This window comes from Gavia stellata, chromosome 4, assembly GCF_030936135.1.
Source record: "Gavia stellata isolate bGavSte3 chromosome 4, bGavSte3.hap2, whole genome shotgun sequence".
Classification (NCBI taxonomy): domain Eukaryota; kingdom Metazoa; phylum Chordata; class Aves; order Gaviiformes; family Gaviidae; genus Gavia; species Gavia stellata.
This window is the reverse complement of record NC_082597.1, coordinates 83,465,231-83,487,785: the sequence shown is the minus strand read 5'-3', so window position 1 is coordinate 83,487,785 and position 22,555 is coordinate 83,465,231.

Genomic DNA, 22,555 nt, shown 5'->3' with positions numbered 1-22,555 from the left:
AAGGGTTATTTTAGAAAACTTCTCTGTGTTGAATTCTCTTCTATTTACTGCTTTAAGTACCTTTGGTTCTCGATCATACCTCACTGAGGTATGAAGGACAGAGGAAGAAGGAGGTTGTACAAGCATGCCTTCCTGAGTTGGGGCAGAGAAACTTGTGCCGTAATTCCAATTTCTGTCACTTGCAAAGCATCAGTTTCAAAGACAACACAGCAAGCTCTATGAAACACTCTCCAAATCTCTCCTAGAAGCCGTACAAGTGGCACATAACCTTGTCTTACTATTTTGACAACCTTTTTCCAGATCACCAGTGAAGCTACATTCTCTGTGCCTTTGAAAGAGTATTTTAAGAGGCCCTAAGTCAATAGTCACTATAAATGTCAGTTACCAGAAGCCTTGGGATTCCTGCATTGATGGCATGCTCCTAAATTTGAAACTAGATTCAATGCAATGTCAGAGCATGAGCATTTTCAGCATAGATGGACCATGCTGCTGCAGAAGTGAACATTTGAGTGCAAGATAATCTCCCACGTCCAGCCAAAATGTGGCTATGTCCAGCCTTGACATGCCATTCTATTTGCAGGGGGTGTCTATTCATGATGAATTTGAACCTTCTGACATGCATGAAAAACACTGTCAGGGCTAGATCCTCAGCTGGAGTAAACCAGCCTAGTCAGATGATCAGTTTATAGCTGCAGAAGATTTGGCCCAAAGAGCACACCTACAAGGATGTATCTACAGCCACGCTTTCTGAAAAACTGTCAAGACAATTGTTTTGTGAACAAGATACAGTTTTCCAGCCACTTTTGTGTGATTTATACTTGAATTTATTTTGCTCAAATGTAAGTGGTGATGACAGTGTAAATGAAGAGAAAAAAGAATGGAATACTGCTTACAGCACGTGAACAGGATGCTTTGGATATGGCAAAAGAAAGGAGTTATTCCTAATTTTCTGGTCTTGGAGTATGTAGAGAGAAGCCAAGTTGGCACACTTTGTTCATCCACAATGTGTGCTGCAGTTTGCTTTGGAAAAATGTGCATTTTAAGAGAAAAAGCAGGATGTTTTGAGTCGGGAGAGTGGGTCAGAGAAAAGTTTGGAGGATATCAGACAGTTACATTGACCTCGAGTCTCTAGAGGTGCAGATAGGAAGACTACAGCTGTGCTGGAATACATTAGCTGGCAACCTGTATCCTTGTGTTATACTCCTAATTGTCTTTGAAATGAAATTTGAAGAAGGATGGAAGAGTACATGGAGGTAGAAGAAATCATAGTTCGAATGCTGACACACAAGTTTGTTTCTGATTACAGCTTAAACTAGTGTCCTTAGGATAGGATGAAGCCTGTTCCCTCTTAAACCAGTGCAGTCTAGAGTAACTTATTGTTGCCAGTACTGATAAATAATGGGATAACTGGCATAAAAGGTGAGAATCAGACTCACTGACTCCATTTTGCACATACTGGTCAACAGCCAGAACAAACTGTAGACCAGGTCACAAGAAGTCTGTTTGGACGCAGCTTGCTGGGCTGAGCTTGTTCTTAAGAACTGCAGACCCCTGCGGATGCAGTTTTGGTGGGCGTTTGGAAAGTCCCACCAGTCACTCTGCTGAGTTACTCTTTACACCACTGCTTTTTCCAAATTACATGTCAACGTCAGCCAGATCAACATTGAAGTCAACATCGAAATCAAAAAAGGTCTCTGAGTGCCAGGAGTCCTGATTAATACGTGAGTGAAAGAGGTCATTGTCAGAAGTGACAATGACAGATGCCATTGTTATGAGTGATAACTTTGGCAGGAAACCCCTCCAGCACAACCAGGGAAGTACCGCAGCACTGTGGAGTTTTAGACTAGTTGGATACGGTACTTTGACAGAGGTGCTTCTTAAGTGAATGCATGGCTACTTTCAAGAGAGCACTTAAGGCACATGTTGACACATTGCTGCGGACAGGCAAGCAGTCTAGGGGCAGCTCATGGTAGCAGAATCACTGTGGTCATGTTCAAGGAGTTATGCAACTTGCCTGGGAAACGGCCTAATCCTGTTCTGCCTCATGCTTGATTAGTTGAATTCCACCTCCTCCTCCTCAGGCCATTATCACCTGCATGGGAGAAGGAGGATTTAGGAAGACCACCACTCATTTTACACACGTCAGGATAAATTTGTTGAGCTGGCACAGAGGAAAATAAAAAACCAAACCGTTTGTAAACTGAGTGTACATGATATGGAGGCTATGGAGAGAATATGGGCATAGTCTGACAAACTCTCAAGTAAAACTTGCTTCGAAAAAATAGTTGCATGGATATGTGATCACATAAAGAAAACTGGTGAAAGTAAAGGAGTTTCCCAAATCAGGGCCAAATTAGGAACGTATTATTGACAGTTCTTGCGGTGGTCGCTTTCAAAGCATATCTCATCCCAGTGTGCATTAATGCAGAGTCATGAAATGGGCTACAAGCTTTGAAAGCATTGCTGTGAATGCCCCACGCTAGCCTGTCTTGCCCATATTTTGCACATGGGCTTCTCCTGTGGAGTTGATACCTATTTTCAAGGTTTCTTCTTCCATAGGCAAATCCCATACTAATTTAAGACCTAATCCAGCTCCGTTAGAAAACGGTCTTGACTGGAATTAAGTCATGCTCTTAAATAACCAAAATCATGCTCTTAAATAACCAAACATGCAGAGATGCAGACACACGCAGTGGAAAAGCAGAGTAATTTTTGTATACCTCACTAAGTATTTCAATTCCAAGACTTTATTTTGCACGATAAAATGGTGCCAAAGTTCTCATTTTTTTTTTCCACTAAAATATACCTCATATTCTGACTCAATATGGACTCACAATTGAGACTGTAAATTTGCAAGAAACACACAACTGTCCAATCAATTGTTTGTGAAATTGCTTCTATTTTTATATGTATGTGCTGCGCACAATAGTTTAATGTATTAATAAAATAAACTTTTATACATTTTTGGTAGTGTTTTGACTCCAAATCCCTCTTAACATTTGGGTTTTTCCTTGCTTCAGAGCCGCTGTATTAACAACCCCTCCCCAGTTTTTATTCACCTCTGGAACCAGAGGATGTATTGGTACACTTAAAGACTTTTGTGTTCTTCAAACTTCTTGCCTTGGAAGCCATAAGAGAGTCGTGCTTGTTGTAGAGAATCCGGAAGTTTCACAGAAGAGAAGGAAAATAAAAGTACAATCTGATTAAAGGTGAGCTGTCATAGTCACCTGTCTAAATTCCAGTGCTTTTTACCTAGGGAGGTTCTAGCGCTGCTCTCCTGTTGTTAGTGCTCTTCAGTGTGTAATGAACTGCCCAGGCATATTCCTTACTTTGTTAAATAACAAAGGCTTTTTTTTTAAATGATGTTTTCTTCTTGCCTGGGACTAACTTCGGAGAGCAGCTTCCTGCAGCCATCGCTGACGGGTTTTGCCTCTCTATGCCTGAAAGTTGGGTATTTTTGGAAACGCTGCTACATTTCAGTGATATGGTAAGTTTTGATCTCCCTTTCTCCACTACCAAGTCATCATTTAATCAGTCCTTCAGTTACTTAAATGATTAGACCTCTCCGAGTCTGGCAATACGGACTAAGGTATTAGAAACCAATAGCTGGGAATCAGCCTCCTGCTTTTTGGTTCAAGCACACTGTTTAATCCATACCAGCATGATACCGCAGAGCGGACAAGTCTTCAAAGCTCTGATTGCTGGCGCTCCTTCTCAGGAGCATAAAAATCACAGAATCACAGAATCACAGAACCATTAAGGTTGGAAAAGACCTGTAAGATCAAGTCCAACCATCAACCCAACACCACCATGCCCACTAAACCATGTCTCACAGTGCCACGTCCACACGTTCCTTGAACCCCTCCAGGGATGGTGACTCCACCACCTCCCTGGGCAGCCTGTTCCGATGCTTCACCACTCTCTCCGTAAAGAAATTTTTCCTAATACGCAGCCTAAACCTCCCCTGGTGCAACTTGAGGCCATTTCCTCTTGTCCTGTCGCTAGTCACTTGGGAGAAGAGATCAACACCCACCTCTCTGCAACCCCCTTTCAGGTAGTTGTAGAGAGCATCAGCACCACCACGCTGGCTAAACACCATTCCCTGCATTTGTGCTTCAGCTGCCTACGCTCCCCCGTAATAACTCCCTTTGCTTACAAGTAATCATAAATTCTTCCATATCGTTGCTCTGCGTATGTACCACATCTCACCTGAGAGAGGACCATGTTTCACTGGTGGGTTAAGCAATGCTTCTGTCTGCTGTAGAATGGCCTTGTTTACAGCTCTGAAGGCCAGTGACTGTAAGCAGAAGTGTGAGCAGGAGAAGACAGACAGCCTACACACAGTAACTGGAAACAACAGGACAAACCGGCAGCTGATGTAAACCGTCCTAGCCCCCAGCAAAACAGAAACATAAATGATCTGCTAAGGAGTCATCTGCAGCGGCGAGGAAAAGGCTCCACGTGGCCGGCTCACAAGACATCCCCTCAGACACAGGCTAGTTTCTGCTCCCTGTATCGCAGTTTGCCCTTCGAAAGGTGATGCTGGCCAGACACAGCTGGGCGAGTGCCTGGGTGCCCTGGGAGGCACGGATGGTTCCCATGCTCCCTTCCCACTCTGTGCTCTCAGCTCAGGGGATGGGAAATCTTCAGGGAATTTAGGGGACAAGAGATGGTGGCTAAGCCCCACACCTCTATGAAAAGCAGGAAAAATTTTGGCTGAACTTAGCTCTGTTTACATCATTTTCTGCTTCCTCCCAGGTCATTTGAAACCTAATGGTGTACCTGTTCCTACAGGTACAGCTGCGACACAGTAACCTTATCTTTCTCCTCATCACTTTGACTTGGGTTCCTGCCTCAGCAGCTCTCCGCTGCTCACCCCAGACTCTGTTCCCAAGACTGTAAAGCTGTGGGATGTTTGTCAGGGAAGCAGAAGCTTTAACAGACAAAGAAAAATGCAATTTAAACAGAAAATTAATCAAATGGCTTAAAAAGTGACCTCTCCTACCTCCCTGCACTAATCCTGTCCCTATTCTTTCTTCCACGTCTTTTTGTCTGACCTGTCACTGAAAATATAACAGCTCCTCTGAAAAGTCTCTCCCTGCACCCAGAGCGGAGGAGCAGTATCCCAGCGTGGCCCTTCTCGCCCCCCTCCCTCAAGTCATGCTGCCCTCTGTGTCCCCTGGCCTGAAGCCATTGGCAGAGACCCATAATCTGTCCACTTACTCAGGCTCTGGCTTCTCTGATGACCCATCATCTAAATGAGGGAGCAGGTGCTGTTTTCATTAGCTTGATGAGCCTGGGTTGTCAGTAGCTCCTGACAGACATGCCAGCCCTGAGTCAGCTGGAGGTTACAGTGTGAGCAGCGCAGGTGAAAGCAGGCAGCGCTACATCTTCCCAAAGCCAGCAAAAACTGCTCAGCAATGGAGCAAGATGAAAAAAAAAATATGTAAATATGTATGAAAGAGCAGGAAACCCTTTCTGCTCAAAGTTAAGGGCTAAATAGGTGTTGCCCTGGGAACATCCTGGTCATGGAATCTGAACTATTTAGACTGGAAAGGACTGCTGGAGGGCTTGAGTCCAACCGCTAGCTCAATGCAGGACCAACTTCAAAGCTAGGGAATGTTGCATCAGGAAGAATCGCCTCTATCCACCTCCTCCAACAATCTCTGTGGTAGCCTCATGATTCATTAAGCTCTGGGTGAAACTCTGGATAGCAACTCAAAAAGGGTCAATCACAGAGAAATAACTCAAAGGGGTCACCAGCGCAGCTCGTGCTTTGCTGGAAGGCTATCTAAGAGCTGATGGCATCTTCCTATTGGGCCTTGACACAAGCCACATCTGTCCTGTGCACCAAGCCGAAAATGTCCTTCCTAGTCTCCCCTACCAACACAAATGGCTGCAGAAATCATCTGAAGGATGCAGTCCCCTGAAGGGAAAGGAAAAAAACCAGAAAAAAAAAAGGTTTTCTGACAAGTCACGGATGCAAGTCTACCTCAGCTGTAGGTACACAAGATTTGGGGAAGGACACAGGTACATGAATTGCATGGCTTCAGTGCAACCCCAGACCACTCGCCAGGAAAAGGGCAGCAGCAGTGCTATTCCGAAATCTGAACAGCACCTAACGCCTGCTAGAGACAGGTAGAAAGAGTCTGACCTCCTGAGGCTGATTACTGCACTTTTTTACTGGCTGTTATTATTATTGCCCTCTGGTGGCTATTTTGTTATTTAGCAGCTAGACGTTGGAGACCAAGCATAGGTTCTGTACCATGGGCCTGGGCACAAGGAGGAAAGGAGGCTACCACCTCATGGCTGCAATTGGATTTAGGCTTCAGGTCCCTCGGCGTGTTGGTATCTGTTGCAACCTTATACAGGAAAGTCACAATTTTAACTGGGAAGCCACAGAACACAGCGTTTAGGATTCACAGAATCACAGAATCACTAAGGTTGGAAAAGACCTGTAAGATCATCAAGTCCAACCACCAACCCAACACCACCATGCCCACTGAACCATGTCCCGCAACGCCACATCCACACGTTTTTTGAACACCTCCAGTGATGGTGTCTCAGGTGCCTTCTTGATGAGCAACTTTTCATAAAAATGGGCGGGTAAATTGATCAAGAAAAGTACTTTTCTTTTAGTCCAAATTTTCCAGCATGAAGATTTGCCAAGTTTTTTGCAAACAAAAAACCTGAGCCTAGGCATCAAAGGCAGTGCCACACAGAACACCTTAAAGGACATAGACATGGACCTGTTGGAGCGGGTCCAGAGGAGGCCACAAAAAGAGAGGGCTGGAACACCTCTCCTATAAGGAAAGGCTGACACAGTTGGGGTTGTTCAGCCTGGAGAAGAGAAGGCTCTGGGGAGACCTTATTGCAGCCTTGCAATACTTAAAGAGGGCTTATAAGAAAGATGGGGACAGACTTTTTAGTAGGACCTGTTGCGATAGGACAAGGGGCAATGGTTTTAAACTAGAAAAGGGTAGATTTAGACTAGATGTAAGGAAGACATTTTTTACGCTGAGAGTAGTGAAACACTGGCACAGGTTGCCCAGAGAGGTGGTAGATGCCCCATCCCTGGAAACATTCAAGGTCAGGTTGGACGGAGCTCTGAGCAACCTGATCTAGTTGAAGATGTCCCTGCTCATTGCAGGGGGGTTGGACTAGATGACCTTTGAAGGTCCCTTCCAACCCAAACTATTCTGTGATTCTATGGATCTATGACATAAAATGACAAGGCTCATTGAATCCCCCTGCTATTCCTCGTGACACCTGTGGCAGGAAATAACTGTTTAGCAGCATGGAGCACCTTGAGCGGGATAGCAGAAAGCAACAGCCTTTTCCAAATTATATGGAAGACCACAATTTTAAAGCATGTTAAGAAATCTCTTTTTTCCCCGTTACCTCACTGAGCGCATTATTACAATTAGTGCTGTGGGAGCGTAAGTGATCACAAACAATACAGTCTCCAGTTCATCAACTACCAGAGATGCTCTTTGCAGGAGCAGGAGCCCCAGGCAAGATGCTGGTGCTCTGGCTGCTGGGAGGGCACTGTGCCACCTGCAGAAATGGTGACTTGGGGGAAAAAAAATACAGAAGAAAAAAAAAACCACAGGAGGGGTCACTCACACACTTAGAAACAAGCATATTGTTAAGAAATTTACTGAACAGTGGTTTACTTCACCAGCAAAAATCTAGAGCATGATAAAAATGCTATAGCTATTCTCCATCAACCACTGAGCTAGCACAGTATTTCTAGAAGAGCGGCAACTACTGTGCTCAAGTTTCATGAAAAAACGTAGCCTGAAAAAACTTTTTTTCATGAAAGTTTCATGGAAAAACTTTCATCAAAGGAAAAAAATAGGCTTTCAATTCAGTAGAAAACCCCCAACTTTCAGATAAGTTGTTTACTTTCCTTAGAACATGCATTGGAATGTACGTTGGAAAAGTGATAACAGAAAACATTTTGGTTTTCAGAAGTTTTCACCCATGTCTTTTAGGTCAAGAAAGTTTATGGCAGAAAACACCATGTTTTATTTAATAGGTCCTTATTTTCTGTGTTGTAGGAAAAGAAAAAATTTCTAGTTTAAACGATAGATATGTAAGGCATCTTAGCGTTAATATGTTTTTCTTCCTCTTAAAAGTGAATCTACTGGGAAGTAATAGGCTGACACAGTCAGAGACCGAAGGGCCAGCCTGTACGTTATGTACATAAATGTCACCTGACATTTATGCTGCTAAAAGGAAGGTAGGAAGCAGGATCAAGCTTGCCCAGTGTGTTTAATCTATGCCTCCAGTCCAGTCTCTGAGTTTCTGTGCAGGTGCTGATTGTAGGAGTGGGAGTGGGAGAAGGGGTTGGGGTGCAATGTTGAAATCTCATGGGGACCTGAGGACCTAATTGCTTTCTGGTCCTTTTCTCCTTATTGAGACTTGGTGTTGCATAGAAGAGACCACAGCATGGGCGTCCCAGGGTCTCCAGCAGCTCTGGAAAGCCTGTCTTTTAGAAACCATGATGAGAAACCAAAGCAAAGGTGAGAGCTGGGCTCAATTTGTATGTCAGCTAAACTCAGCCTTGCAGAAGGCCAGGCCAACAACCCTGACCGAAGGTGCCTCCAGGGCCCGGTCTTGTTTAAACCAGCCTGGATCGGGACAGAGCCAAGTGAGGACATCAGAGCTTCTTAACAGCACGGGCAGGGTCAGCCGTAACGAAGCAGGGCATGCACCAGCAGCATTTCTTTTTGGAAAGATAGAAAAGGAGATGCCCCAGAAAAAACATCCAGGGAGATGAGACTGGAGAATGCAAAGGGAAGAATGGGAAAGGAAAAAAGGGAAGCCAGGCAAGATAAAATCAACACCTGATGAAAACAGGAATGAAGGCAGCAGACAGATTTAGTCCCAATTCCTGTCTATGAAAAAACCCATCTGACTGCAAAACGAGCGCACTGCAGAGCAGGCGCTATCCCAACAGTGGCCATGGTGCCACAGCCCTCCTTGCTGAGCTGTGGGCCTGCAGGCCCGCGTGCCCCATGGCCTAGGGCGGCCGGCCAGGCCAGGCCAGGCCCCTGCCAGCCACAGCAGCAGAGCTGTGGGCCATGGGATCCCCCCGGCCTCCCGCACTGCTCCCCGAGGGCGAGCTTAGGCCTTCCCAAGCCCCGAGGCAAGCGCCATGGAGCTGCTCTCTGGCCTCACAGGGCCTTGGCCCTACAAGCCCTCCCGAGGGACTGGCCTTCCCCTGGGCTCTGGCATCCCCACAGCGCCAAGGCCTTCAGCTTGGCCATAATTGGCCCTAATGGCCCTGACCAGCCTCACCTGGGACCTCCTGGATTGAGAGACGTCACCGTAACTCTGGAGAGGAACAACATGTTTCTCTGGAAATTGTCAATATTAGAGAGAGGTTAGCACGGATGGTCACAATTCTGTACGATCTTTCTGATTCTGGAACTGGAGGAGGAAGGCACCTCTGGGAAAATGTTCACACCGGGGGTCTGTAATTGGCAAGAGAGCAGGGAACACTTTACAGGGTGCCGGACTAGCATTTGGGAGTCACAGGCTCAGTTCTCAGCTCTGCCGCAGGCTTCCTCTGTGACCATGGACGATGCCCTGTGTCTCTGCACTGTCACTTGTATGCAGGCAATGCTGCAAAACCAGCTGTAGGAAACTAAGTTAGCCATATGTACTGGATTGGGACACCTCTGATAAACGGAGAGTGGACAAATACCTCAGCAATGTATTTTTCACATCCTAATAATATCACTTCTATCTTCTGTATGTTGCCTTTCATGTAGTGAAACTGCAGCCAGATTTCCCCCGTCTTCTCCAGGCTGAACAAACCCCGCTCCAACAGCCTCTCCTTGTATATCATGTGCTGCAGTCCGCACACATCTTAGTGGCTCTTCTCTGGACTTACTCCAGCTTGTTAACAACTCTCTCGCAACGTGGAGCTCAAAACTAGACACAGTGTCAGATGTGGCCTGACAAAAGGGAAATAAACACTTCCTTCAATCTGTTGGCTATGCTTTTGCTCATGCAACCCAATATGCCATTGTTTTTTTAATGGTTGCATTGATAGTCTTTCTTACACTAAGGAGTCTCAGAGGGTAAGGAGTGGCAAAGGCAGAGAGTCTATAACCCAGGGATTCCCCCTCCAGCCTCTCAAGGGAACTGCCAGACATTCATTTAAGACAGTTTTGTGTAAGAGCATGACAATGGGGTGAGGTTGTTGTCTGGATTTCATAAAGTGATTTGCAAACAAATTAAACTGTTGTGAAACAATCCAGTCCCTACGGAGCTTAACAATACTCAATTCCATTCCCACTGTTGCTAAGGAAAGCAGAGGATATTCAGCATCTTTGACAAACATTTGCAGGCCATGGTCTAAAGATGTCCCACTGTCTTCAGAGTGCTGGTCAGTATTGGCCATGTAACCTAAGATATGCTCATAAAAGGAAATAAACAGCCCCAAATCTCTTTTGCATTCTGGTTTTTTTTGGTTTTACATTTGGCATTTACTGAAGCCACCCTGCTCTGCATCAGTTTAAGCAATGGAGGACAGAATTAGGTCCCAGGTATCTAACTACAGATGGCCTTGTTCCTTGGAAAAATGACCCAACTGCAAGCTGTTGCGCCTCATGTTTGGAATCAGAAATGACTCAGCAGAAGCCAAGAGGACATTCAGTTTCCTTGTCAGAACACAAGAGTGAAGCAGGAAGTAAGAATCTCTTCCAGCTGTTGAGTAACTGAGGGATAGACTGAGGCTAAGACAAACAGTGTGGGAATCTCTAGGTTTAATATATATAATGCAAACTGGAATTACAGTTAACTGTAGTGACCAGTCCCGGCTGATGAAATAGCTGTCACTGGAAAAAAATCCTAAAAACAAACAATCGAGTATGCAGCCACAAGAGGAGATTTCTTTTTTCTCTCCAGCCAAGATCTGCATGCAGCTCAACCCAAAAGCATGTTTGTTTTGGAAGCCGTAGTCTGCTGAAAAGTGTTTGGCCAAAATCCAAGGGGCCAATAAGTCCAGATGAGCTGAACAAGCTGTGTCCTTGGATCATGAGATGTGAACATATTATTCAATCCTGTTTTGCATGCATGCATATTATTGTTGGTTATTTTTTGTTACAGGGTGTGGACCAAAATGCCTTGATCGGGACTAAATTTCTGTCCCCTAAATTAACTGTTTACAATTCACAATTTTATTGTGTGCTTTTGATTTCCTGGACCAGAGCTCGCAGCACTAGAATAGCTCCTCCAAGGACAATGCGACCATACTGACTTACGTCAAAAGAGAAATCATTAGCGGTAATGTATAACCCAACAGAGTTGCTTGCAATTATATTTGTTTCAGGGTTGTCTGGAGAAGAACATCTATTTTTTCCTTAAATATTTATTAGGAGAACTGATCCATCCTGAGTCATTCCAGGTGATCGGAGCCTGTTCTTTTCCTGGGGTTACTCTGTCTGTGACCTGGGTCCAGGGTTCACCGCTCAACACAAATCTTCCAGTTTATTGAAGAGGCAATAGATCTGCTGCTAAAACATAAGGAAGGTAGTCATGATAACCAGCATTGGTGTCATTCAGTGAGATCATCATCTTTTCCAATGGCACTTTAACTACCTCAGTTATCCAGTGAGGGACAAGCTAGCTTACATTTACCACTGGGTCAAAACACAAGCCATTACTGCAAAGCAGTGGACACATGGCAAATCCTTACCCTACCTTGACTCTTGGCAATGCTTCCGTGCAGCCAGGCGTTCAGATCTCAAGCTGAGCTGATGGGAACTGCAAGTAGTACAAGCAAGTTATTTGACTCTAGCCTCGAGATGTTGCCTGGTTTGATCCACAGTCCTTTAGTGAAAATATGTTAAGTACTTCTGCACTTCAATATAAACATGTAGCTAACCCTAAGCAAAAGCACAAAATGCCAGTGCTAGACTAACAGCAATGTTGGTAAATGGGTACCTTTACCTAAAACAAAGAGTTTTCCCAAAATAAAACAGCCACCCAGCCTACTTTCAGCTACCTTGCAATGTAAAACAATGGGAGATGAATGCATGAACTGATTTTCTTGCTGAGGCTGCATATCTGGATCCTCAGTATTCCTAAGGGCCTAGAAGCAAGCACACCAGGAGAAAGAATACGCCTCTTTAAACAAGACACACTACCTGGGTAGGCAGGTCAGCAGAATTGGGTACACCAGTGATGGACAAACTGTAGCACAGGGCAGATTTCAGAATCCAGACAGATAAGCTGCAGCCCTTCCACGTCAGCTCACCAGAAAGCAACACTTTGCAAAGGCAACGACTAGAGCAATAGAAAATGTGGGAAAAGGAAGGGGACGTGTATGGGGCATGTACGGGTGCCACTTTCTGTAAATTTTGAGCAAATCTGTAGCCATTGTGTTGCAGATTTTAAAGAGAAACTTGCAGATTTCAAAAGAAGACAATATCAAATAGGATTTATTTTCTACACCCCTCTAACAATCACCATGCAGATCTATGAGCCACTTGGGTGCCTGTGAAATTTCTTCTGTATGAAATTTCTTATGTATGTTTGCATTCTGCACAACCTCAGTTTATGTTGAGCTGGTCATCAGCTGTCATGAAAATGTTAACTTGAATTCATTTCCATTCAGAAGTGGAGACTGAGGGAGGAATGAACCATGGATCAAGGGCTCTTGAAGTGACATCAGTGTCAAAAAGACATAGTCATGTTCGGGCTAGGAGGGTGGGCTAGCCAGCCTCTGGCATGTAAGAAGGTCCATTAGGGTTATGGAAAGGATAATAAAGAAGATTTTTTTTAAATTAAAAAAAAAGTGTTAGGTTGCATTTCTAAGTTAAAAAAAAAAATGTCAGCCAGCAAATCTTTGTTTTTTGAAAACCGAGCAGTTTGATGAGAGTCCAAAACTTCAATAAAGATGATAAAAACAGCCTGCTTGTCTTCTTTGAAACAGAATGCATTTCCCAACCAGTCCTGGCATCACACCAGCCTGTGCCAGCTGTGAAAATGGGCAAAGATCAGTAGGGCCCAGGTGCAGGATCAGTGTCCCAGCAGCTGATGAACCTGTGCATCAAGGGCGCAATGTGTCACTCAAGTTCCTCCTCGCCAGCAGTGTGACAGGCAACACGGAGAACTATTGTCACTGCAGTCACGAAGAAATATTGTAGCTGTGAATCGACCTGAAAAGCCATTCTGTGATGAAAAACCTGAACCAGAGCAGAGTTCGAGACATATCTTTGCCAGATTTCCATCCAATCTAATCATTCCTTATCTACATGGTCCAGGTGTCCCCATCACAGAAATACCTCAACAAACAGACCCCAGCTTCTGAGCAAAGCTGACGTAACAGTTTTAGGTGAAAAATTGAAGTCACTGTTACTCATCTTGCCTTGCCCTTTCGGTGGAGTCACCATCACTGGAGGTGTTCAAGGAACTTGTAGATGTGGCACTGCGGGACATGGTTTAGTGGGCATGGTGGGGTTGGGTTGATGGTTGGACCTGATGATCTTACAGGTCTTTTCCAACCTTAGTGATTCTGTGATTCTGTGTGAAAGTTTGATCTCCATGTTACTTCAAAGGAGTCCAGAATCATGTATTAGTCTTGCAGTAGTTTGGGAAACTTTTCTACTTTCCTTACATTAGAAGTACCGAGTACAAGAGGGATGCTTGGTTCAATCATGGGCTTCTTCCTTTACTGCTTAGGTTTTCAGATTAAAAAATTACTCTTAAAACTTATAGAGCAAATGTTTCTCAAATCAAGTTTTAGTTTCAAAGAGTTCCCACTAAAAAACAAGCCTCAGAGCTGAAGAGCCACACATGCAATTGCACTGAAGCAATTCCAACCATATCAGTCACACGCTATGTTATTACTGCCCCACAGCAAAAGGACCCTTGGCTGATGATGAGGTTGTCTGCATATTTTGTCTTTTGACAGTTTCAGTGCATTCCCCCCTCCCTCTTTGCATTTTCCATCCTTAATTTCTTTAACCTAAGCCTTTCCATCTCTTCCTCCAGGGTGCAGAGTCGAGAGAAACTTGAACCCAAGAGACTGGAGTAAGTTTAAAACTAGGTTAGAACAAATTTTATTATCTATTCTCATTTTCTATCTAACAAGGGGAAACTACCCTATTAGTTCATCGGAAACTGTCAATAAATACAGTGGCATACCTTGCCATGCCCAGTGTCATAGAATCAGAGAAAGATCTAGGTGGGAAGGGGTCGCTGGAGGTTTCTAGTCCAAGTCGAGATAACAGCAACACCAACTCCCAAGCTCGATCAGCTCACTCATGACCTCGCCCACTCAAGTTCTGAATATCTTCGGGGTTGTGGGCTACAGCCTCTCTGGGCATCTGCTCGAGTGCTGCATCACTCTCAGGGGAAGAATTTTTAACTTCTCTCCAGCCAAAATTCCCCTTATTTCAACTTGTGACCATGGCATATTTTACCCTAAATTACTGATGATACTTACTCTCAGTCTTAATGGATTTTAATGTACAGGTTTTGTACAGAAATTGTACATTACAGGGGGCTGTTAGAGCAGACCATTTGAAACAAAGCACTATCCATGGAGATGACTGGGAACCAATTCACTCACTGTTTGGGTTTGGGTTTTTTTCTGACCAAGGTAAAAAGTATGTTGCATGTTCTGCTCCTGCTTTATTAATTTTAATTCCTCCTTTTTTCAGTGCCATTCATTAACCTAATGTCACTCTGTTTGGTTTGCAAACACTACTCAGAAATGCTTTATAGTTGCATTTCAAATCTGTTTGTCAGTATCTTTTGTAATATCAGTGTATCTTTGAAATCTTGCAAGGCTGTTCTTTGTTTCTTTATGGCTGAAACCAAAGTGATGCTAGAGAGGTCCATTTTTAAAATGTCATCTTTTCTTCAGAAAAAAATTCAGAACTTGCATGATCACTAAAATTCAGATGCAAAGCTGTGGAGGTAGACCAGTGAGATTAGACTGCCTAGACATTATCTTCACTCATGTCTAGATCAAATATCATTGCTGTAAAGTTGAAAACTGAAGGGTCATGAATACTGTACTGAATTTTTCCTCCCAAAAACAGATTTGGAAACATAAAATAAGAAAACTACCATTAAAAACAAAAAACAAAAAAAAAGTGTCTTTTAAAACTTTTGCTTCTGCTTATAAGGCTGCCATCTCGATCCCTCCCAGCCCCTTGTGTAAGGGCATGCATTTCTCAAGAGTAAACTCATTGCAGCTGAGAAACCAATGTCCTTCAAAGACTGCAAGTAGTTTATTATGCTAAAAAACTACATTTTACATAGGACGCCAACCTAAGTGCCACCAACCCTTACAGGTTTTTAGAAGAGGCAAGGAGTTCACACATCTAAGGAAATATCCGTAAAGCTCAGTTCTCTACTTTGTGTCTGTGTTGACGTGCAGGAGAAAAAAAATTCCTTGACCAGTTCAATAGCAACACTAGTTCAGTAGCATTTGGCTATGAGAGTTTGGAGTCAATATAGTGACCATAATAAAACATTAAATGTGATAAAATCATCAAGAAATTTAAGTTCCCTTCAACCCAGAGCACCCAAATGCTTCTGTTTCAAGTCTGAAAAAGAGCACAGCAAAAGGATTCCCCAAGGGCACACTTCTATTTATACTGACTTTGTTTCCAGTACTAAGAAGACTTGAACATAATTGAAAGGCAACAGAGCCGCTGTGAGCAAAATGCTTCACAAGCAACTGAGCGTCAGCCTTTAAACTAGAGTGTATCCAAAAGGAGTCTTTCAGAGGCTGCTTTTTACCTTTTTGCTCCCTTCCCCTGCAGATGAAAGGGAAGATACTATAGTAATCTTACTGGTTTAAAAAAAAAAAAAAAAAATAAAAAGAAGCCACATCTTCTTGATTCTTTCAGTGCCATCGGCTCCTGAGACGCAGGAGCTGCTGGTTCCGCTGCTGCTCGCCCCTGGGGACGCCTGCCAGGGCTTTGCCAGTGGTGGGTGGCCTCTGCTGGCTCTGCTGCCCAGGGAGCTGCACCCCAACCCGTGGTCAACCCGCCGGCCAAAAAACACCTGACACACGTTTTACGCCCTTCTCATCTCAGGTCTGGCAGGTTAAAGAGCATTTCCTTACACCGCATTACGGAACATAGGAAACAATGGAGATGTATCCACGGAAGACAGAAGGGTCATGCAGTGAAACAAGGGATGGAGAAGTGCTGCAGGTTCTTACCATCGGGCATGTGGATTTTATTTTATAGTGGGTGGACTGAAGCAAATCAAGGTGTTCAGGCTGGGATCTGAGCAGCAGGAGCAACAATCCAAGGACGCTCAGTGAAAGCACGGAGGCATCTCCATGTGAGAACTCAGGTTGACTTTGTCTGTCTAGTTTTGAGGAGAAAAAACACCTAAGAGCTGATACAAGTATGTGTGTAGGAGCAGAACTAACTTAAAACTCTTTCACTCTTATGGTACATTATATGAAATTACAAGTTTGCACACTGAGAGATCAAAATATATACTTTTAAATAGATATACATATTTTAAGCCACAGATTATCAGGAGAACTTACTACCACAAGACACTGAGAAAGGGCGTTTGGTTCAGCCACCTGCATCCTTCAAGCAGATTACCTCAGAGTTTGCTCATGTACAAAGAGCAGCAGTTCCCACAGCCAAACGTGACAAGAGGTCTGTCTTCGTTCCTTCTTCCTTCACTTTCTTGGTGTACCCCTTCACACGTCTCCCTTCCACCTTGACCACTTGCCTCTGACAGACTCCTATCCTAGGACCCACCCTCAGATCCCCACCAATTTTTCTCATTTCTCTCACCCTAGGGTAAGTACCTCCTCTTACCTACGTACCACCAAGTGTATTAGCTGATCTATGGGGTTGCTTGTGTCCAGGTGCCGACCTGAGCTGCAGGAGAAGCAGGTCCCCACATGTGAAAGGGGCTTCCCATCCCCAGAGGAAGAGGTGCCACCACCTGGGAGGCTCCGTTTCAATAAACTAGAAGCATCTCTTTGGAAATGGAGGTATTGGCTGCTCTCATCGCAGATTGTAACCATTCTCTATTCCACAATACCTAAGAAAATTCAGACCCTTTAAAATGACAGAAACACTCTCTGTTCAGAAAACACAACCTTTTAGGGACTGGTTCTGCTTTGACTGGGAGCTCTGCCAAGGATTTCAGCCGGAGGAGGAGTGAGGCCCTTCATTTCAGTTAGAGCAAAACAACACAAACAGCATCAGAGATGCCCATCTGGGACATTTACAGGCAGGGCAGTCTGATTTCTTATCTACGTCCTCCTCAGAATACAGAGAAATATTGTGGCTTTCTCTTTCTGCCTTTGTTGTATTAAATTTTGAAAGCCCATAGTCTCTAAAGCCATTGGTAAAAAGCTGCCCACTGCACACACACCACACACCTCCCCCCCCCTTTTGGACTTCTGAACCAGAGCTGAAAGCTTATGCCAGTCTTCTGTTTGACTGGAAAGAAAAATGCCAAGAAGGAAAAACAGGCGCTTCTCAGGAAGACTATACATCCTGCACCCTGTAGAGAAAGGCATCGAGGAAGCTACTCTAGCAATACCACCATCTGAGCTGCCTGTGCAGGTGACTTAGCACTTCTGAAACTGGAAACGGATTTCCACAATGTCTACTATGTAGAGAAAGGGTGAAAGGAAAAAATAGGAGACCCAAGACAATATATTTGGCAAGCACATTGCAGAAACTGCTAGTACATGCTGCGGTCCCAGACCCAGTGGGCTGTGCTTACCTCATTTGTTTCACGTAGGTGAACCTAGCCAGGATGTTTTCTTTAGTCGTGGGCAGTGTGACAAGAATGGGACATCCAAATAAGGTCACTCAGGATGTGTTTAACAACACCGGGTAAAGTCTGTGGCAAAGGCTGATGCACACACACACACACAGAGCATCCACTGTACATACCGTTGACTTAGTGCGTCATTATTCCTAGAATAACTTCTGGAGAGGCACTCCACCCTTGTATTTCCAACGCTGAAGATGTGATTGTCCCAGAGCCAGTTATTACAGTGATTTTAAGGAAGAGGAGGGAGAGGGAAGGGCCCCCGATTTCTCTGACCGCTTTGAAGAGGTGCAATGCAAAGAAAATTGCTAAAAGCAGCGGTAGTTTGAAATCTGTCAACCCAAACTCCCTGGTGATCTTTGAAACAGCAGAGAGCAAGAGGCTTCCTGAGGCCATCCCAGAAAACCAGACAGCACAGGGTTCTGCAAAAGGACAAGCCACACACCTGTTTAAATATAAGTCAATATGCTTTATTAAGCAACAGTGCTCCAGGTGCCCCTACGTGATGAGAGGTAGTCCAGCACTGTGAGGGAACGTGCATTTTTACTCATAGGAGAATCCTGGAAGGCAACCCCATTACACTGAGTACAAACCTCGGGTTTTTAACCTGCAAAATTTTGATGGTGCATAAAGCACTTTCAAGGAGGTCTGTAAAAGGTAACAGAGCAAATCACTTGTAGTAACTTACATGTGTTGTAAAAAAGCTTGCCTTTTCTTTGCAAGCCCTCTGCAGTTGACTGAAGTGATAAGCAGTAAAAGAAAGGAGTTACTTTGCTAGCAGCTGGACAAGGGATGATGTACAGTTGCTGAGATCAGGGTTTTACAAATTTGAAACGGTAGGTTTTGACTGAAAAATGACCTAAGGCTGAAACTCAAAGCAGTCAAAATGGGGGAAAGTCAGATCCCAGGCTGCTCCCATGACCTTAACTCAGTTCCTTCTGTGTACAGGTTTGGGTGTAATTTGCAGTTAAATGATCATATTTAAATAAATTACAAAACTTCCCACTGAACATTTGCTTCCTTCAGCACAGGAAGTTACTATGTTCATTTACAGGTATTCAGTGTTCTGTGTCCCATTGGCTGTGTGCCCTGGGCTAGCACTCCTAGCACAGCCGGTACCAGCGAGGCACAAGCGTTACAGGCGTCCCGGCTGCAGCGTCTGGCCCAGCTGAGCGCCCAGACTAACCAGCTCAGCCAGACCTGGGCTGCCTCTGAAGCAAGGAGGCAGCAGGAGCAGGCCTGGGATGAAGGCACGGCAGAGAGAGGGAGGGGAATGGGACCCACTAAGGGGCAGAGCATCAACGATTTTCTCAAATAAATTCCAGCCTGCAAGCTGGGACCTGTCTTATCCATCTTTTCCTTTCAAGCTTGCTCTGAAGTGAGAATTTCCTCACTTTACCTCCATGGGTCCCGACATCCGCCATGGGTGGTTCCTCCAGGCTGTCTCCCAGCTGCCTTTGCAGGATGCTTCCAAGGAAAGCCCTGCGCCATGGTGGCACCTGACACTGGCTGTGTAACATCCCTGCAATGGGAAGTGGAAAATGTGGCAACACGGCCATCCTGACCGTCGAAATGTCCGCTTTCAGTACTCCCCCTCTACTCTGCCCTGGTGGGGCCACGTCTGGAGTGCTGTGTCCAGTTCTGGGCTCCCTGGTTCAAGAAGGACAGGGAGCTGCTGGAAAGGGTTCAGCAAAGGGCTACGAAGATGATTAGGGGACTGGAACATCTGTCTTATGAGGAAAGGCTGAGGGACTTGGGTCTTTTTAGTCTGGAGAAGAGAAGACTGAGGGGGGATCTTATTAATGCTTATAAATACTGAAAGGGTGGGTGTCAGGAGGATGGGGCCAGTCTTTTTTCAGTGATGCCCAGTGACAGGACAAGAGGTAACGGGCACAAACTTGGTCATAGGAAGTTCCATCCAAACATGAGGAGGAACTTCTTTCCTTTGAGGGTGGCAGAGCACTGGAACAGGTTGCCCAGAGAGGTTGTGGAGTCTCCTTCTCTGGAGATACTCAAAACTCGCCTGGACGCATTCCTGTGCAACCTGCTCTGGGTGACCCTGCTCTGGTGGGGGTTTGGACGAGATGGTCTCCAGAGGTCCCTTCCAATCCCCGTCATTCTGTGAGTCTGTCATTCTAAGGTATAGGTCGGACATGGCCTTTCCCACTGGCATGCCTCCAGCTCCACGCGTGCTCACACCACTGTTTTCACAGCACCCACTTTCCCTCCTGTCTGCTTAGAAGTGTAGGCTCCTCCAGAGGAGAAATTAACCTATTTCCACGTTTGAACAAAACTTAGCACTAGCTGAATTTTTCATTTGGACTAAGGTAGCAGTTAAAGAAGAACAGCAGTTCTGAATTTGCTGAAATGTTTTTGGTCTTCAAATTCAGTTCCATTTTTTTCCTTCCCTCTAAACCAAGCAAAATCTTTAAGACTCTGCAGCTAATTCTTTGCTGAGAACTGAGAAAAGCTGTCTCGCTTGGTTAAACATCTCAGAACAATATAGAGATCTTAAAAAGCAATTATCAACATATGTGGTAAAAGTTGCAGAAATATCATTACTACTGATGCAACAGCATGACAATACAAGAGAAGAAAGATTGTCATCGCTTCTATTAGACTAACAGACACAGCTGAAAAAGTAAGCAAGCTTTCATACACCTGGTTTCTTCATCAACAGCTGAATGAGTAAGAGAAGGTAAGTGGCATACCAATAGAAGGAATAAATGGATCAGCCTGAAATAAAAAAGATATGGACTGTAAAAAAACCCAAAACACAGGCAGCGGGCATTTATAGGTTTAAAAGAAGAAAAAAAAGGTCTATGAAAAGGCAAAATTTTCATTGTCATCCTCACAAGCAGAGACTTAAATAAATTCTCTTTAGCCCAGCAGCTTAAAGAGAACTTGGCAAAGTCTGGAGTTTTGCTGACCCTATGGGAAACTTTTGAAAATGCCAAACAGTTTAAGCATGTGAAAGTAGTCTTTGCTTATATAAAAAAATAAAACAGCTGCTCACAACTGGCATGTGCTGAAATGGGGTTTGAATAAATTTTTCAAACACCTGAGAACTGTTTCTCTGCAGCTAAGACACCAGAGAGAGATCAGATCAGTGCGTAATGGCAAGCACAGAAAAATTTCATGATGAATATGAAACATCAAACCAGAAAAACTGCGTTCACAAAAGAATCACAAAAAATTCCGAGAGGACACGCTATCCTACAAGTACCTCTCGCAGAAACTTTCGCAACTGCTTCTGAGGTATACGTATCCACATTTCCATGGTGGTCTAATGAAAGGGAGCAGAAGAAAAACAAAACAACAAGAAAAAAGCCCAAACATTTGCTTTAATACCAGAGTGAAAAACATTGGTGGATATTTCAACACTAACTAGATACATCGCTTTAAAAAAGAGAAGAAAAAATAACACTTCTTTCCTTCCAAGCTATCTTTTAAGTTAAATTAAAGCATTTCAGATGTTATATCCAGTAAAACATCTAGCCTAGATTACCTCTCAGTGAAGACAGCCTTGTCAGTCTACTCAGTTGAAGATATGACCCTTATACAGTTTGGCTAAAAACCACTGTCATTTACACAGGTGTATATACACTGACGCAAGGCTCTAGATTTACACAGGTGTGACAAAAGAATTTGGCAGAGTTTTGCTAATTTTAAACAATTAAAAAAAAAAAAATCAGATCTTTTGTGTTTGGTTACAGTTGTATCAACCCGTAATGTTTCGTGCTGATGGCACTGCTCCACAGCTTGTTAATGAAACTAAGAATTTTGCATACTGTGTCCAACTAGAGACTGGAACTGAACCTAAGGCTGCTACAATTAAAATCCTCAGGTTTCTTTAAAAAAACTATTAATGTATTGTTTGGTACTCTTTTCAGTTTTGTATTAGTTTTTGAAAGAAACCTTAAAGCAGTCTAGTTTTATAACCTGTTATTCATATCATTGTTTTACCCCTATACTCAGGGTCCCGTTAGTACAGCATTTTCATACAATAAATGGAATCATACTATTTGAAATCAGAAAATTTGTTTGTAAAGCCTCAGAACATTGGCAGGACAACTGAAAAGCAGGTATTGTGTCTTGGAACATTTTTTTAACATTGCTGTCCATTTATTATATTACTTTTCAGCTTGTTTGTGTCCCTTTGTAGTTCTTCCAAGCTTGCTTGCTATACCTGAAGTAATAAAAATGTGCCAATATGAGTGATTTCAGGTTTGATTCAGATCCTAGATCTGAATCACCGGCTGTGCTATCCTATATGACTCTGTAACAAAGACTGCCAGCTGGATGTGCAACGCAGGAACAAAGATGCAGTTTTTAAGTGTTTTACAGGTAATTTTCAGCTGTTTGGCCAACTTTAAATTGTTCAGGTGACTCAAAATGAAACAGGAGAAAGAAAAGGGACGGCTTCTTTGAAGTGGGTTGTGCTCATATCAAATTTCCTTTGCTTAAATGGAGAGACACAAATATCAGCCCAACAGGCTCACTGCTAAACTTGCAGGATAATGGAGGGGGAATCAGGCCCAGGACAACCTAATATCAGCTTTTGATACACTTGCAAAATATTTTAGCAGTACTCGATGTTTCCACTAAATCAGAATCTATTTCGGAAACTGAGAGGGGCAGTGGGAATCCGAATAAACATATCTGAGAAAAAAAAAGACAGTTCAGGTCTGAAAGGTCATTCCCTTCAGCAGAAGTGCAGTGCAGTGGATTGCTCTTCCTGGATCTAACAGTAGGGGCG